At 46.8% G+C, this 15,772-nt stretch overlaps 1 protein-coding gene and 1 pseudogene across 1 annotated transcript in view; one reads left to right on the top strand and one right to left on the bottom strand.

Annotated features, from left to right (window-relative positions):
- The window catches only part of GABBR2 (gamma-aminobutyric acid type B receptor subunit 2), a 344,696-nt gene that overhangs the window by 210,516 nt on the left and 118,408 nt on the right, over nucleotides 1–15,772 (top strand). The gene's annotated exons all lie outside the window — the stretch shown is intronic.
- Nucleotides 14,416–14,804, bottom strand: LOC123849824 (large ribosomal subunit protein eL22-like; annotated as a pseudogene).

The raw sequence follows: 15,772 nt of genomic DNA, 5'->3' as shown, positions 1-15,772 counted from the left end.
TCCTGCAGCCCCTGAGGACCCCCTCCCAGCCCCCCGCCCCCAGAATGGCCCCACAGGTACCCCAGAGGTCCTCCCTTTTCTGGTACAAACGACCTCATACAGTGGGGACTATTATTGTCCCCATTTTGTACCAGAGGGGCTGAGTCACATGCCTCTGAGACGACTGAGCCTCGGAGAGGGTGGGACTCGCCTGTTCCACCAGGAGCACTGTGGCAGAGCTGTCTGAAAATGTGGGTACACTTCTGCCACACTTTGGTTCTTATTTAATAGAAGGAATCCATAGTATCTCCAGCTGGAACAGCTGGATAGAGAGCTACAGAATCTAGGAAGCGTTCGGCGCCCCTCCTCATCCTAGCACTCGGCATTTTGCCCAGATGCCTGATGTTTCTTAGTGGGAGATCATTTATAACCACTTCCAAGTGCTCCCTTTCATCTAAGCCAAATAACACATAATCCCCACTTGATGAGCAATTAGATAAGACCGCCTCAACACTCTACATGGCTTTAAGATGAGTTTCTTTTTAATGAGAAATTCCTTGACACACATTTACGCCCGCTCTGGTTTGTAATTCCTAACTTAGCGAATGTCAGGATTGAAAGCGCTCTTTAAAATCCTCAAGTTCAGCCCCCTCGTGTTGTAGATGAGTATCTGAGGTCCAGAGAGGGAGCTTGGAAAGTCCCACGGAGGGACGGTTTGGCAGAGCCAGGATGGTGGCTCAGTTGGGTCCTGTCCCCACCACCCCCAGTGCCACCTCCTTTCCCTTCTCATCTTGCACGGTCCCCTTTACTGGAGAAAGGGATTACAATAGGGACACAGTTCTGCACTATTTTTTCCCCTTCGTCCTGATCCCCTTTGTCACATATTAATATGTGCTTGTCACGGGGCCGCAGACAGGTTTCATTAAAATTGTCTTCTGATCAGAGAAGAAAGGATGTCTTCTGACAAAATAAAGTGTCTCTGTGGTCCAAGGAGACCACAGAAGGCCAAGTTCAGCCATAAATAAAGAGTTGGAAAGGAAAGGAACAGGAGGCGGAAATAAATTGCAGCATTTTCTATTTGCTGAAAGGTTTTCATTATACGGCACACGTGGTGTCCATTTTTCCACTCTCAGGCAGGCACTTTATTCTGGGTCACCCTCATTCAGCATGTTTACTATACGGAAAATCGTTTAAACACATTAAATTAATTATATCCGTGACTCAATTTCAATTGATTCAGTGTGCACATTCTGGTCTGGGAGCCGGGCCTGTGGTTCCTGGTTGGCATGCCAAAGTAGAGATTTCTTCCATTTCTTCCATGCGTCCTAAATGGGAACTCTGGCGTTAGCTTGGGGCCCAGCTCTGTTTTACCTTCTTAGGAGCTCTCCTCCCAGCTACCCTTCTCAGTGAACACTGGGATGTGGCTTCTGTGTCCCCACCTGCACACTGATGGCCTGGGGGGGTCCCGCCTGCCTCTGATTCCCTGAGTCTGCTGTTCTGAGTTTTGGTCCTGTTATTATTATCTCTTACCTCTCTATTGTCTGCAAATCTCAGAATGCTTCCCCATGTGGAAACTTCTCTTCTGCCAAATGTGTGAACAGAAACTCAGGCTGGAGTTGGCTATTTAAGGTATCAAAAGCCCAGAGCATTCTGAGAATCCCAGCTCAGCAGGTTTCCTCTAGGGCAACATTCCTAACCTTCTAGACGTATGAGAAGCTCCCAGGGAACTTCCTTAAAAATTCTGATTTCCCAGCCCCACCCAGAACTTCTGATCCAATGGCTTTGTGGTAGGACCAAGGAATTCACATTATTATTTTTTTTTTTTAAGATTTTATTTATTTATTTGACAGAGAGAGACACAGCGAGAGACGGAACACAAGCAGGGGGACTGGGAGAGGGAGAAGCAGGTTTCCCGCTGAGCAGGGAGCCAGATGTGGGGCTCGATCCCAGGACCCTGGGATCCTGACCTGAGCCGAAGGCAGACGCTTAACGACTGAGCCACCCAGGCGCCCCCAAGGAATTCACATTATTAACAAGTAGTCCTGGTGATTCTCAGATAGTAACCCTGAGAATTGCTTGGGGCTCTGATGGATGTGCCCCCACATATATGTGCCCACGCATGCACATACACTTTTTGATTTTAAACCTGTCAGAGATGTATTTGTTCCTACATTTATTCACTCCTTTAGTAGCCCCTGGGCTGGGTGCTGGAGCTGGAAGCATGGAAAGGACTAATGGTATGGTCCCTCCCTTACGAATTCCCTGCCCAGTGGGGGATATAGACAAGTAGATGAATAATGGCTGGTCACTATCTAAGGTCTGTCCAAGGCCCTTGGAGGGAGGATTCCATTCAGCTTATGGGAGTAAAGAGCAGAGGGCTGTCCTCAATTTTCCTGCAGTTCAGTAAGCGGAACTCCATGTATGGATAATTGCAGGGTGCCCATGCTCTGCGTTCTCACACTGTGCCATGTGTTGGGTAGCAAGGATGCAATGCTGGCCTCCTCCATGCCCAGGACTGATGGTGATATACTGCGATTTAACAGAAGCCTTCTAATTAGGTGTTCCTACCAAGGATTTACTAAATTCATTGACCAGCTTATATCCATCTCTTCAAAACATGCTTGGGAACATGTGCTAAGTATCCAGGTAAAAATCAAAGCCTTCATTTTCTTTGGGTGATCACTTTTTTTTAAGATTTTATTTATTTGAGAAAAAGAGAGAGAGCATGAGCCAGGGGAGAGGCAGAGGGAGAAGCAGACTCCCCACTGATCAGGGAGCCTGACTGGGGGCTCGATTCCAGGACCTTGAGATCATGACCTGAGCTGAAGGCAGACACTTAACCGACTGAGCCACCTAGGTGCCCCAGGTGATCACTTTTTAATTTTTTCCAGTTTCCAGTCTCTTAAAACAAGGATGGCATACCAGATCTCAAGTGGACAAATCCTCTAGGCATGTCACCCTAGGATATGATGGCTCTAACTCACAGTATACCCCCTTTAGTAAATGTTCCTTCTGATTTGTCTCTTAAAATGACATCATATTTACTTCCTGGTACCTAGGATGGAGGCTAAATTAATATAATCTCATTGTATTTTTCCTGGAAAGTTACTGAGGGTATGCACCAAGTTTGCTTGGGGGCTATGAGGCTTTCAAGAGCATTTGGCCATGGAGAAACTGAAAGAAGCTCCTGGGGAGTATCTTTGATTATAAGAAGAGGGCCCGTTCTTTCTAAACTATTTCCTGTGATTGCCTCCTCACTCCCCATGGATGGACCTAATGTAGAAGCAATCCAAAGTTCCTCCAAATAATAGCCCCATTCTTCATCGTCTGCCCAGCCTCTCAACCACCTATGGGTCTGGACATCTCGTGTAACATCTGTCGGGGGAGGCCAGCAGCCTCAGCTTTGAGCATGTCACGTCTAATGGCAGTTATGTCTAAATGGTCACACCAAGGAGATGACAAAGAACAACAGATGGTGATTTGCAGAGTTTATTGATCTATTTGCTTTTGTTGCTGGTGCACAAGAATCCAGCCTTCGCTGGTGTGTCCCTTAAAGTTCAAATCATTATGCAAGATGCGTATAAAAAAAATTATCTCTACTAAGACTCAAATACTGCCACCGTGCTCCCCCTGCCATCCTACCTGGATAGAGGCAATGCCAGAGTAAACTCAGTTTGGTTCGAATTCCAATGACTGTAGGTAGTTGGGGGAAGCCAGTGAGATCCTCGTCCCAGGGGGATGTTAGCTGAAGCCCCTTTTTATGTCACACACACTGCTGCCTCGTCCTACTGGGATGCTGAAGTTGTGCAGTTGATTTTTTATCTAAATGGGAAACTTCATACCACACACACACGAATTAGTGAAACATCATCTTGCTAGAGTTAGCCCATCTCGCCTGCCTGTCCCATCTTTCGGACTCCTGGTCTTATTCTCTAAGACACGTTAACCTACAGGCTTTGCACCAGTCACCCATTTGTGATTTGTATCTGGTATCAGCATTTCCAGTTGAATTTGAGTGAGATAAGAAACAGAGCACTAGGAAGTCTACCCAGGAGTAGAGAAAACCCGACTAATCCCAGATCTGACTCCTTCTGGGACTGGTCATTCCGCCAGTCTTGACTCCATCCCCTGGACTATCAGGATTCTGGCTGCTTCTCCATTTTGTACTCGAGGCTCTCACTAGGAACTTGTCAGAAGCTCTGCAACAGTCTGACTGTGATGTGTCTACCGTAAGTCCTAGAAAATGGCGCTTGTCCCAGTGACGTCGCGCTAGCTGCCGACGCCACTCAAGCTTTCCTGTTTTAGGGCCTTGCTTTCATGAGTCTCTGTTGGCTGTTCCCAGGAGCCACAGCACCCCCCCCAAACGGCCGCTGCGCCCCACCTGTCTCCGCCCCATCCCAGACTCTGGGAGCTCCGGGGAATTGTATCAGACACAAACTTTACCGAGGAGCTGATTTGAGAACCTGGCAAATGCCCTCCCCTGTCCCCTGCCCCAAACTCAGATAAAATGTACCATGGCCCGGGGCATGGCAGTGATGAATTACAACAGGAAGTGCAAACCTGTGAAGTCAGACAAAAGGAGGCCACAGTCCACTGCTTAGAGCTGTGTGCCCTCAGGGAGATTATTTATCTCTCATCTATGGAGGGAAATATAACCTACTTCATAGGGTTGAGACGGATAAGTAATGCTGGTGATTAGCTCCCCAAACTGCAACATCATTATTTCTATTATTATTACTACTGCTGTCCCCATGGTGACTTTTCAAAGAACAGAGTTTATGTGGGTCTAATCAAGCAGTATTCAGAATCAAGTCCAGCAAAACAATCATTCTGTACCTACTAAGTGCCAGTCTGTTTATACATATACTATCTCATTTAATTGTCTCAATAATAAATCAGTTAACTTGTATTAAGGTTGTGGCAGTTTAATATCAAAACAGAATGGCGTCAACCCTGCCTGTAAGCAAGAACACTTCCAGTTTTCTCCCTGCTGCCATTCACTCTGGGGATTTGATACTCACCTTAGAAGTGGAAGGTTTTTGCTTGCAGACCCCCTTCCGTTCCTCTCTTTAGTCTGGCTCAAACTCCCGCGGCCCTGAGAATTAGCACTCAGCATTACACACGAAAGCTAGCTACAGCATATCCTGTTGGTGTCCCAGCCAGATCTCCTGGGATCTCTTTTAGGGCTTTGGTCGGGTCTGCCCAGCCCCTAGCTATGCAGGTCTCCCTGCTGGTGGCTCACACCTTGGGTGATTGGAGGTGCCTGGGACCCACACCATAGCCCAGCGACCCGCCACGGTGACTAGCTGGTGTGGTCCTATGACACCAGGGCTAGGCACTCGCCAGAGCTCCCCGTGGGATTAGGCTGAGGCTGGCCCTCACCCGAAACCACATTCTTGGCCTTTTCTCTCTCCTCTCTCCCTTACAAGTTTCTCCTGAGAACACATCTTTTTTTTTTTTTTTTTAAAGATTTTATTTATTTATTTGAGAGAGAGAATGAGAGAGAGAGAGCATGAGAGGGGGGAGGGTCAGAGGGAGAAGCAGACTCCCTGCCGAGCAGGGAGCCCGATGCGGGACTCGATCCCAGGACTCCAGGACCATGACCTGAGCCGAAGGCAGTCGCTTAACCAACTGAGCCACCCAGGCGCCCGAGAACACATCTTTTAAAAAATCACTTGCACACAATTCCCTGTCCTGGGCTTCTGGAGCTTCTGGAGGACCCAATTGAAGACACCCGGGTATCATTATGGGAAATGTAAACATTGTCAAGAGGGAATTTTTCCTGTAACCTAATTGTCATCTCTGCCTTTAAGTTTAGCAGCAACCCTCCCCCGTCGCCTCCCTCACACCGGGGAGAGGGTTCTGGACTCTTCTCCCTGGGTATGCTCAGTTGCCTCTCGCTCCTGGCCCTGCCCATTGCCGTCAGCCTGTGGGAGAGCCGTACTTGCCTCCTCTGATGAATTAGCAGCTCCCAGATTTGCAGGGACCACTTTTCATGCCTCTGGTCACACCGTTCTGCACCCAGCACTTTACACCTGGTAGAAGCTCTTCACCACTGGTAACCTTGAATTAACTTTGTTGGATAGCATCCACACATGATTGAGAAATTCCGTCACACTCTCCCAGTCTGCTGCCTTCCAGGCTTCTAGAAACTAAAAAGACTTCTGCCCAATAAATAATTAGAACTGACAAGAGAAGCATTAACAGGATCTATAGTTGTTGAATCTGCTCATAATGATCCCCGTAGTCTTGCTGTGATGGCCGGCATCAGTTTCACACCGGCTGTGGAAATCTCCCCAGCGTGTATGTGTGGGGCTGGGGACAGGGCTCCTGAGGCAGGGGAGAGGCAGGAGAGAAACCCACCCTCCAGCCCGCTCCCTGGTCTCTCCCATCCCTGTCTCTCTGGGGTGCAAGTCGTAGGGCCTGAGGGGCAGAGGGGTTGCTGATGGGCCCTCTGTGACTTCAGACTGTCAGGAATATTTTCTAGAGGTAATTGCTAGCCATAAACAACTATCATCATCATCATCATCATCATCATCATCATCATCATCGTGTGGCTACCCTTGTGCACAGAGTACATTTATAGTCGCCTTCATTGTTCAGTGCAATTCCATTTATTAACATAATGCTAATAATAGCTATCAATTAATGAGCTCCTACTGCATCCCAGGCAGCACCCTAAGCATGGTACCCATGTCATTGAATGTGATGCTCTAAACAGCCACCAGGTGGGGGATGGGTAATTCCACATGCCCCAAAGCCGCCTCCCAATGAGCTGTGTCCTGCCCTCTCCCCTCTGTCCCATCTCGCCCACATGTCACCTTGTCAGGGAGGCCTCGCCCACACCCTATTTAAAATCACAGCTCCCACCCCCTCATCCTGCCTCACCACAGTTTCCCCCCACAGGGCCTCCCGTAAGACTTAGAACTGGGTGCCTGGGACATACTAGGTACCTGATCAATCTTTGTTTAATGAATGAAGGATTTCGATAATTAATGACCATGTCATAGATTTTTTTAAGAGCAGGCTGAGCAAAGATAAATGATGTACCCAGTATCCTCCAGGCAGCGAGTGACAAGAGTTGATTCAGAACTGCGCAATCTGGCTAACTCAGCAGCCCATGTTCTTCACCATTTAGGTGTTCTGTTAATTCCGCCAGCTTTGCTGGGCTCCCCCCGTGTTACTGGTGAGCCTCGTTCAGCATCACATCCTAGTTCTTCTGATTCTAAAGGCAGGTGTCTCCAAATCTTGTGTTCCTAGGCGCCGCGTGGCTGCCCCCCGCCCCTGTTTCTTTAAACACAATTACAAATGACTGCAGATAATGTACAGCACAGGAAAGAAACCTACTCCTTCTGCTGTCAGATAAATTTGAAAGATCAAAATAATGTGGTTTAGCAATTTGTTTCAATTGATGCCTAGCCTTCCAAAGCTTGCAAGTTTGACTTTCTCAAGTCAGGGAAAAAATAGCTGTTTCCTTATGAAAAGCAGTGTGGGGGAGCGTATCGTCTCATGAGAGCTTCAACAGAAGCCCTATGTACAGACACTGTCCAGGTCTCTGTGAGAAACAAAGGAAGGAGCCAGTGACAAGGCGGTCATAGTAACAATCACTGTAATGACAAATGTCATGATAATGGGAATGGCTATAATTTTGAACACTCACTATATGCCGGGTGCCATGCTAAGCTCTGAAATGCATTATCTCATCTGATACTTATAATAACTCTGGTGATGGGTTGAATTGTGTTGTGTCCCCCTAAAAATCCATATCTGAACTCCTAACCTGAAGTGCTTCAGGATGTGACCTTATTTGGAAATAGGGTCATTGCAGATGTAATTAGTCAAGATGAGGTCCTACTGGAGTAGGGTAATCCAATTTAACTAGCATCCTTATAAAAAGAGGAAAATTGGATACAGACACGCAGATGGGGAGAACACCACATGCAGATGAAGGCAAAGAGGGGGTGATGCTTCTACAAGCCAAGGAACACCAACAATTACCAGCAAACCACCAGAAGCTGGAGAGAGAGGTGTGGAACCAACTCTCCGCCACAGCCCTCAGAAGGAACCAGCCCTGCTGACACCTTGATCTTGGACTTTCAGCCTCCAGAGCTGTGAGACATGACATTTAGATTGTTTAAACCACCCAGTTTATGATATTTTGCTAAGGCAGCCCCTAGCAAACTAATACAACCCCACAGAATGGAGACTGTTGTTACCAGCATTTGGCAGGTGAGAAAACTCAGAGGTTAAATAATTTACCCAAGGTTGGACACAAGACACAGCCTGGCTAATTTTCAACCCTCGCGGTTAACCATTATCCTACACCTAGACAAGCTCTCCTCCATGAGGGGGCAAAAGAATCCCAGCCAGAGAAGGACAGAGCTGAAAGGAGCCAGTGAGACCAGCATGTCTTACCACCCACTGTGCAGGTGGGGAGTCTGCGGCCCTAGTGTGAGGTGGGGCTGGAGCCAGGGCCCTGGCCCCTCATCTCTAGGTGGGCAACTCTCCCTGACGTCAGCTTCTACTGCCCAGGGGAAAGTTCTATGCCTCTCAGTGTGGCCAGTCAGTCCCAGAAGCAGCTCCTTACATTTTACTCACTTCTTCCCTGACTGGGGGAGCAAGGGTATTTGCAACCCCGTGTTCCATTTTCTTCTCGTTCATGTATTCAAAAATAACCTATACGTTTCCTTTTCGGATTATGAAAATAATACTTGATCAGAAAGAAAATGTAAAAAGTACAGGCAAGCACCAAAAAGAAAATCAAAATCACCCGTAACTTCGTCATTCAGACAGGCCCACTTGAAGGACCACCCTTCACACTCAGCTGTGATCTTTTTTTTTTTAATTCTTTTACGGCTATTTGTTTTGATCCCTCACATTATAAAGCTTTTTCTATGACAGTGGCCCTCAATCATTTTAACCCCATCTTTCTTTTTTTATTATGATAAAATATACATAAAATTTACCACCTTAACTACTTGTAAGTGCAGAGTTCAGTGGCATGAAGCAGTCTCCTCATTGTGCAGCCATCAGCCCCCCAATCTCCAGAGCTTGTTCATCTTCCCAGACTGAGCATCTGTACCCATTGAACACTAACCCCCCCCATTAGGTGCAATCTTTTTTTTTTAAAGATTTTTATTTATTTATTGACAGAGAGAGTGAGTGGGAGAGAGAATCTGAAATAGACTCCACACAGAGCATGGAGCCTGACGCAGGGTTCAATCTCATGCCCACAAAGTCATGACCTGAGCCAAAACCAAGAGTAGGAGGCTTAACTGACTGAGCTACCTGGGCACTCCGGTGTGATTATTTTAGAACTATTATTTATTATGGGAAAGCTGGTTTAATTTATTTATTATTTATATTGAAAAGTATTTGTAAAGATATAAGTAGTGTACTAACTAATTTTAGAGGAAAGTTATTTGCAAGCTACTGCTAACCAAATAGTCATTAGCCTAGTAAAAGTTTCATACAGAAATTTAAGAATGTACACTTTAAAATGTTGAGAATACTGTGAGCAAAATTTTTAAAGTAAACAATTAAAGTTTACTTTAAAGTAAAATGCAGGTAAATAGGAGTGACATCCCCACTGTTGAGGAAAACACTCAGATAAAGATAGACTCAGATCCTGGGTGAAAAGCAAATCTGACGAGCCCCGTAAAACATCACATGCATTTCTCCTCGCATGAGGCCAGAATACCACCCCCAAGTGCGTGTCAAGGTATGTTAGCCTGTGCACTTGCTAAGTGGGAGGGAGGCCTTCTGCCATCAGGGGACAGCTGACAGAAATTTCAGCTGACAAGACACACAGCCTTAAACATTGATGGATGTCAGCTCCGCCTGGGTGTGCGAGTACAGCGGTGAATCACACACACGTGGATGTGACCCTGTGTGAGGCCAGCCCTGGGTCAGGGAGCAGAGGGAGCTGGGAAGATCCATCTTCTTCTGGAATTGCAACCCCCCTGTAACCCCCTTTCTTTCTCACTGGAATTCAAGCATCCTACGATTCTTACTTAAACAACAATTGTTCAAATTGTAATTGGCCAGGGTGCCTGGGTGGCGGGGTTGGATGAGCGGCTGACTCTTGGTTTCGGCTCAGATCATGATCTTAGGGTCCTGAGATCGAGCCCCGTGTTGGGCTCCATACTGGGCATGGAGCCTGCTTAAGTCTCACTCTCCCTCTGCCCCTCCCTAGCTCGCGCACATGCGCACACTCTCTCAAATCAATAAATAAATCCTTAATAAATAAACAGTAATTGGCAAATTACTCAGTTGCAAACTGTGGAAGGGGGTGTGGGAGGGATAGGATTGTGGGGTGGGGTTGCCCACCTTTGCTATCAATAATGTGAAATGCTTAGCGTCACAGACTCTGGAGACAGACTTCCTAGGTTCAGACCTTGGCTCCACTTGCTAGTCAGGTAAACCTGGGCAAGAGCTTAATCTCTTTGTGCCTCAGTTTCCTTGTTTGTAAAATGGGGATAATGCCTTAGATTGGGCTCCCTGTAAATAGGCTCTGAGCCAGAACACTGGGTGTGGCAGGTTTATGGGAGGGTGAACTCAGGAAATGTACTGTAAGGGAGTGAGGACGGCAACTTGGGGCAGAGCTAGAAGCTGATCCGAAATGTGGTTGTAACTGAGGCTACAGTTGATGCTGGGAGCACTCGGGAGCTGGGATGGCCCTCACAGTTGTCCACAGCGAGACATGGAGCCCGGGCCTTTGTATCTTCCCATCCGCCAGTGACTGGCCATGGCCGGGCCCTCGGAGGGGTGCTTCCATGGGCAAGGAGGTTCCCCATGGTGGAGGGTAATTCCCAGTAGGAGACCCAGCTGGGACCCTCAGTCTCCAGTATTCCCAGGAGCTGGAGGATGGTGCTTCAGCCGTAAAGAGGAGAGCTAAGCAGATACCCTACAGATAACAAGGATACCCTACAGATAACAACAGGGCCTACTGTATAGGGTTGTGGGGATTAAAGAGGTTTATGCATGTAGGGTGCAGGACATGATGGAAGTTAAATTACCACAAGAACAATAAGGAGGGGTACATCCCGATACCAGCTGCACACAGTCCTCTAGACCCGCAAACACCTGTGATTAACTTTACAGGAGCAACAGGGTTGGCGGGTCCCCACATCACTACTCCAGCTGCATTCTGTCAGCTCTTACCGTCTTTGGGAATTTCCATTCTCACAGTCCTATGCACACGAGCAAATGCCCTCACATGGACTCCAAAACGATACACACACACCCCTAACTATGTGATTTATGGGTGTTCATAGTCTTCGCGTACGTAGCTATTTATCAGTCTATTCTGCTTGTTTTCAAACTTGTTTTCCAAAAGAGATTTTACAGAGAATCCCAATATCATGGCCCCTCAGTTAACATAAGATTACATTTAACATTATTTTTTTTTCTTTTAAATTTGCTTCTTGGGGGGCATCTGGGTGGCACAGTCCTTAAGTGTCAGACCCTTGATTTTGGCTCAGGTCATGATCTTGGGCTTGTGAGATCAAACCTGGCTTCGGGTTCCACACTCATGTGGAGCCTGCTTGAGATCCTCTCCCCCTCCCTCTGCCCCTACCCCACTTGCTCTCTATCTCTCTCTCTCTCTCCCTCTCCCTCTCAAAAAAAAAAAAAATTGCTCCTTCAAAGACTCCTCTATTAACCCTCCTCGTTTATTAAAAAATAAGCAAGCCAATTTCTGCAGTAACAAGATGAAGCAAAGCTGTAACGGGGAAGCTAGCCTGGGCCCTCGGGTCAGCCCACCCCGGTCAGCACCCAGGCAGGGCGGAAGGGAGGAGAGAAGCCATGATGGCAGGTCCATGCACAGCGCCTCAGAGGTGGGAGAGGGCACGATCTGAGCTGGGACCCAGACCTACATTCTTTATTTTAATAGCTGTGTTTGATTTTAATGTGTGCAATAAAAATATAACTAGCACTTAAGGTAGCAAGAAGGGGTTACTTTTTTAGGTTTTTTAAGAGGCAGATATCGGGCGCCTGGGTGGCTCAGTCGGTTAAGTGACTGCCTTCGGCTCAGGTCATGATCCTGGAGTCCCGGGATCGAGTCCCACATCAGGCTCCCTGCTCCGCAGGGAGTCTGCTTCTCCCTCTGACCCTCCTCCCTCTCATGCTCTCTGTCTCTCATTCTCTCTCTCAAATAAATAAATAAAATCTTTAAAAAAAAAAAAGAGGCAGATATTTAGTAAAGAAAAGCACAGATGGTACGTGGAGGCTGCAGAAATCACTAAGGTGATACACATATCATGGGGGTTTCTTACTGCTTTATCTTTATCTGGAAAGGCACTTTGGCTGTCCTCCTCAAAGGTGAAGAAATGAATCACTGAAGAGTGGGGGAGAGAGAGAGAAACCAACAGCAGAACAGTGGTCATCATGGGTGGCCTGCCTAGTCACCAAAGCAGCAAACAATACTGTACTTTTACACCCGAGATTTTTGTGGTAGGATTAATAGCCTTTTTGTTGCATACCCTTTCACCACATTCTGTGTGTTCATAACAACAACAACAACAAAAAATGGTGTTTGGCCAGGGGGTGGGTGTTCATTAAACAGACAAGAGCCGGGCTGCTTTGGGTAAGCTGCCTATGGCAGCTGATGGAACTTGGCCCTGGAGCCCAGCATAGTGTGGAAATCTCTGCCCTCGTCCTGGCTGTGCCATTCATCTCGACTCCAAGTACTTGGTTAGCTTAATGGTGGAGTCTTCTCCTACCCACTCCTTGAACGTGAGGTCTTAGAAAGACCCTTGCATTCTCAGTTGCTAGCTCACAGTCTGGCCTCTACTAGAGTCTCAGCTCACGGTCAGTAAACAAATACATCAGAGATTTTTATTACCACATGTCCCCCACCTCCTCGACATCTCTTAAGGACTTTACACACAGTAGATATACAGGAAAGACTAGTTAGCTGGTTGGATGGGTGAGTGGATGGGTGAAGGGGTGGGCAGGTGAGTAGACAGTTGGAAGGTTGAGTGGATGGGTGAACGGCAGCTGGATGGGTGTGTGGATAGGTGAATGGATACAGGAAGAGATGATGGAGAGAGAGAGAGACAGGTATATACAAGGATAGATGGATGAATGGATGAGTATGTGGGCGGATGGATGGGTAGGTATGTGGATAGGTGGGTGGATGGGTGGATAGATGGAGAGGGGGGGCAGGTGGGTAGATGGGCAGGTCAGTGGTCAGACAAAGATGAATGAGTGGATGAGTTGGTGGGTAGATAGGTGGGTAAGAAGGAACGAGTGGGTGAACAGCAGGCCCAGAAGAGGTAATTGCAATTCATATGTGTCGGCTTCGTTCTAATCAAAGCACATTTTCTCTGGGAGGATCTACAGAAGTGATGGCCCTGATGTCTTGACTCCTCTTCTGTACAAGTCCTGACCTCTAGAAAGCGTTTGCTGCATTTTCTGATGTGAAACCCCATATTGTCATCTGACTCATGGAAATACATGTTTCATTTCATGCCATTATTCTTCACTCACACTTCACCCTTTCAGGAATCCGACCTCATTAAAATCTGTCCTCTACCCAGCTCCTCTTTGAGGAAGTTCCTTGTTAGGGCATTTCTGCTGTGAAATGTATCACACCAACTGATGTGAGTGCCAACCTGAATGCTAAAGACTGTTATTAGCAGATTTAGCCCAGAGATGTTTCAGAGTTGTCAGTTCTGATGTTCATAGGATTATATTTTCAAACATCATCACACATCCTCTATGACAGACTTGATTACTGTGATGAACTAGTTTTCTTCCTTTAAGAAATGTTCCGGTTGCAAAAATGATTCTGAAAGCATTGGTGAAAAATTCCAGGCAAAACTGAAGTGACACCATCTCATTTGGGTGGCTCATTTACCTTCCTGGCAGAGGCAGCCCAGTGTGGCAGAAAGAGCACTGGACATGGAGTCTGCAGTCCTAGGTTTGCATGATGTCCCCGGCATCTTAGCAGTGGTGACCTTGGGGAAGTCTCTAATCTTTGCATTCTGTGCTACAAAATGAGACCAGTGACCAGAGCCCCTTGCTCGGTTGCTCTGGAGATGAATTAAGGAAAGTGCATTACAAACTGTAAAGTGCAGTGTGTGATTGAGGAGAGAGGGCAGGTGAGGGGTCCCCAGTAGAAGAAGAAAGAAAGCCATAATTCATCTATATCATTTTATTTATTTATTTTGGTTCCCAAGTTTTATTCCAGAACTCATACAAAATATTCCAGATAAATGAATTTTATTTTTTTAAAGATGTTTATTATTTATTTGAAAGAGAGAGAGAGAGAACGAGAACACAAGTGGTGGGGAGCAGCAGAGGGAGAGGGAGAAGCAGACTCCCCACTGAGCAGGGAGCCCAACACGAGGCTTGATCCCAGGACCCCGAGATCCCAGCCGAAGGCAGATGCTTAATGACTGAGCCACCTAGGCGTCCCCAGATAAATGAATTTTAATCTTCCTCTTCCTCCTTTTCCTCATCCTAGTTAATCTGGAAGTAACACAATTTGTAACTCTCTTTGCCATTAGCAACTCCGCACAACCAATCACATAGATTATTCTTCTTCAGATGTTTTTTGGTGAGATATTTCAAATACCTTTTGGGAAAAAGTCACCTCAGAAGTTACAGTAATCTTGCTCTCACTCCTTTCAATGGCTAGAACCCCTCCACTGAGATTCCCAGCTTTTCCATTCACTTGGATTCTCTTTGGAAGAAATGGCTCAAATTTGGCAGGATCCATGATTCTATCTTCTACAGGGCGGGGTGGGGGTAAGAGTTCAACTTCAGAACTTGCTTCTTTTTTTGCCCCCCTTCACTCCAGCCTTTTTCATGGGCACCATGGTGACAGCATGTATCTCTTTGGTTTGTTTTGTTTTTTGCTTAAACAAGAGGAGAAATCAGATATTTATAGTGAAAAAATTAACTGTATGTCCAAGAACTAATAAAACACCCCTTCTGGGCCGTGGGATTTTTATTATCAGTGATGGAACCACTGCGTAAAAACCTGGCACCACCGCAGGGAAGTGGCTGTTTCCCTTTGCTCGTTCATTCCTTCTATAAATATTTCCTACCACCTACAGTGTGAGAGGCACGGGGAGGGGGCTGCTACAGATACAGCGCTGAGCAGGGCAAATGTGGTCCTTGTACCCAGGAGGAGACAGATAGTAAGCAGATATTCATCTGAATAACGATTTGAATATAGATTGTGGAAAGTGCTCTGAAGAAAGCCACAGGGCATGTTGAGAACTTAGAAATGGAGTCCTGACCAAGGCTAGGGATCAGGAAAGACTTCCCTGGAAAAAGAAAAGAAAAGGGGAAAAAAAAAAAAGACAAGACTTCCCTGAGATGACTTTGAGTTGAGAGTGAAGAATGAATAGGAGCTAACTGGGCAAAGAGGGTCAGAAGGGCATTCCTGGAAAAAGCAAAAGCAAATGCAAAGGCCTTGGGGTGAGAGGAGGTGCGGCACCTTCGAGAAAGCACAAGAAAGCCAATGTGGCTGGAACAGAGTGGGACAGGATGAACCTGGGGAGTGGGCCGTAGGTGGAAGCTAGACCACGGTGCACCTGTTATCCTAAGACCAGTGAGACCCTGTAGAAGGGTGTCTGGCAAGGGAGTGAACTGATTGCTGTTTTTAAGAAGGTTCCCCGGGCTGCAGTGGAGAGAACAGGTTGGAAAGAAGTAAGAACACCTGCAGGACACTGGTACTAACCTGTGATGAGTGGGGAGGGAGAGAAGCAGGTGGATTCAAGGCATGTTTGGGGAGAAAAAAAATGTCAGTCTTGACAGAAATGAGGAGGTGATCAAGGAT

This window comes from Mirounga angustirostris, unplaced genomic scaffold (genome assembly GCF_029215605.1).
Source record: "Mirounga angustirostris isolate CCGP_5_RB_7025 unplaced genomic scaffold, mMirAng1.0.hap1 SCAF_15, whole genome shotgun sequence".
Lineage (NCBI taxonomy): Eukaryota > Metazoa > Chordata > Mammalia > Carnivora > Phocidae > Mirounga > Mirounga angustirostris.
The sequence above is the reverse complement of the archived record's forward strand: the minus strand, read 5'-3'. Positions and strand labels throughout refer to the sequence as shown.